The 3,102-nt window shown below is 35.5% G+C and overlaps 1 long non-coding RNA gene across 1 annotated transcript; it reads right to left on the reverse strand.

The window, feature by feature from the left end:
* Positions 1-1,248: 1,248 nt before the first annotated feature.
* On the reverse strand, positions 1,249-2,700 carry LOC108978389. The gene is made up of 3 exons (XR_001994109.1): positions 2,295-2,700; positions 2,049-2,231; positions 1,249-1,980 (listed from the first exon to the last, which is right to left on the reverse strand). It is a non-coding gene; the product is annotated as an uncharacterized LOC108978389 (long non-coding RNA).
* Between the last annotated feature and the right edge of the window lie 402 nt (positions 2,701-3,102).

The raw sequence follows: 3,102 nt of genomic DNA on the forward strand, positions 1-3,102 counted from the left end.
CCCGAGGTTGGGTGGCCCGGGGCCATGATTATTATTTCTACACACTCAATTCACTTGTTTAGAAAACACTTGTAGGAAAAACGATATGCGGTATAATTATAAAACAGAGATTTACTAAGCAAACACGTGCACGTAAGRCSGATGTGTACTGAGCGAAATACGCAAAAGATAAGCCGAAACACGTCTACATAGAGCGAGCTTTAGTCGATGACTGTGTTTGTATTTATTTTTATTTGCTTTTTCTTTCTATGTGTTTTTTGATGTTGTTGCCTCTGCTTATTTTCTTTATTACAGGTATTATACTTATACATATGTGTACCTGAAATTTTCACATACAGCGGCAGCATAAATTATGTTTATATGAACTAAATGCGCTCACTTTGGGTTTTGAAGAGTATAATGAGTATATATGCCCTTTTCTTGCCAAATCCTCTTTTCTTCCAGCTGTCTGACTTCTTGTTTGTGTTTGTACATATGTATGTTTATGTTTTTAAGTTCGCGCCCGAATGTTTGTTGTATTTACATATTTTTATTTTGGTGATTTCGCGCCCGGTTTGTGCTTGGTTTTTGTTAGATTTAAGGGAGTAGGGAAAGAGCCTTAACCTACCCCCCAAGTGTACGTTCACAATAAAAATATCATGGCCACCACTAGTGAATAAGGGTGGCGAGAGGTCAAAACGGGTTGCAGAAAGCGAAAATGCTATAATATTAAATTATAAATATATAGTACTATATTTGTACATTTATAAATACTATTTGTAATTTATGTTATAAAAAAAATTAATTATACCTTCATGATATAGATAAATATGCTATATATTTTTAAGCGTTAACTTATGCAAGGACAAATTGAAAATTATATTTGATAATTAGTGGACCATAAGAGATAACTATTGTGGAAAAGTTTGGTATTACATATCATAATAATTCGTCTGAACAGTAAAACACGAATTTTTATTGTAAGATAAATCAAGAGATAATTATAACAGTATATAACATATTTCCTATATTTTAAGTTTAAATCTTTGTAATCACAAACTATCGCATTGGATGGAACGATGAGCTGTACGAGATATACGACGAGATTGACATAGTTCAGCGAATTAAAAGACAGCGGCTACGCTGGCTAGGTAATGTTGTGCGGATGGACTAAAACACTCCAGCTCTGAAAGTGTTCGACGCAGTACCCGCCAGGGGAAGCAGAGAAAGAGGAAGACCTCCACTCCGTTGGAAGGACCAAGTGGAGAAGGACCTGGCTTCACTTGGAATATCAAAGTGTCGCCGCGTAGCGAACCGACTGGTGCGCGGTTGTTAACTTGGCTATAATCGCGTAAGCGGTGACTACGCCAATCAAGAAGAAGAATCACAAACTACATAAACTTTTTATGTGTCAGAGTTTAGCTATACGCCGAGGAATCCTTCTCATTCACAAATGTGTGTTTGACTATGCTAACAGATTTACCATATTATTTTTTAGTTCTAAGCTGAGTTTTAAATAAAAAGGATTCTTAAAGAAATAAAGGAAATTAAAGGAAATCGCTGCTTGACCACCAACGCCACCAACTTTCATTTGATAAGTGTTGTTTATTACTTGCTTGGCTGTTGTTGTTAACGTTGTTGTCATTATAGTAGTTTTATGCAAACATACGTAGTTCTTCCCGATGTTTTATCGGTTTTGGTAGAGCTGGTTCCTCCCACTCTCCCAAATCGGCATCATAATATGCGCAGCACGATATGGCCGCAATTCCCATGGTACTTGCTTTTCCATGGAGGTCAATTGTACACCCAACGACATCGGTAATACGTTCGCGATCGATGCGTTCCAGATGTAGCTCACCAATAGGTTGTCCAGGATAGATAGGCTCAGTGAATTTGGCTTTCAATAGGAAGGTAGGATCGCAACTCATGTCTTAACGACGGTATCTCAAGCATTTTCATCTTTACGCGTAACACGATTCGCTCAACTGGTAACGCTTTGGTCTACAAGGTGGGTGTTGAGTATTTAGCATATTAAAAAGTATGAAAATTCAATTTTGCTCAGAACCTACCCAACAGCTTGATAAACCCGACCAAGGGATCCTTAGCGAAATTGACAAAGCTTGTGCAAAATCAGAACAGCACATTCACCGTAGTATTAAAGTTGCTTAGACAATCACAAATCTCATTGGTTTCGGACTAGAGTTAAGGGCAGACGAATAATCAAACGTTGTATAAAAGCTTCTTTGCTGATTCTGTAAAAAAAAAATAAGAAATGCATGGTAAATCTTTTGAAATAAAGTTTTATTTTAGCTTACCTAGCAATGCGACGTGCACCTTCCACAAGCATGCCATTGAATTTAAAATTTTGTGTCGAATTCACGACCCAACTTAGTTGGTCTACATTTGACTACGTTTGAGTACTTCACAGCATCGCGTATCGCCTTTTCATCTCTTAAATCATAAAATTGGAACAGCACCTGACCCATTACGCAGCAATATTAACGAAGCCATGTTTAGGTGTTTCGTATTTTCAAATAATAATTCAAAAAAATTGTCTTGCAAAAACCTACGTTATGATGGCAAAAATATAAATATGGCTGTGAATGAGCATATTCTGGACCCCACTATACGTCATGGTTGGTTATTTGTTCGTAACATTTTTCTGTGGTGAAGATTTATTAACTTACCACAGTTAAAAATAGGCTTAAATAAAAAACTTAATTTTCCATGTATTTGCTCATATTGTTCTCATCTTTAAGAATATATATTAAAATAAAAATATTTTATTTTGAAAATATATTAAAGTTTTATATATAACCAATATTTTTGGGACAACTTTTTCATAAATTTTAAGAAAAGAACACAATGCAACCACTTTCCGATTAAAAATCGGCCATCATGAATTCTAATAGAAACTCAATCCCGGCCTCCCCTTTTCGTTACTACAGTTGTACCTCAGCTGTCCCTTTGTTTACATAACATCAGCTGATAGTTACTTTTGTGGCGATGTTAATACACCATATTTAATATTTAAACGATTATTTATTAAGATAATTCAAAACACTTCTTCACTTGTTGGCGTCTATACAAGAAGTGACGCTTCTTAAAACTAAAATTAGAATT

Source organism: Bactrocera latifrons, unplaced genomic scaffold (assembly GCF_001853355.1).
Source record: "Bactrocera latifrons isolate USDA-ARS-PBARC rearing strain unplaced genomic scaffold, ASM185335v1 scaffold_1209, whole genome shotgun sequence".
NCBI classification, from domain to species: domain Eukaryota; kingdom Metazoa; phylum Arthropoda; class Insecta; order Diptera; family Tephritidae; genus Bactrocera; species Bactrocera latifrons.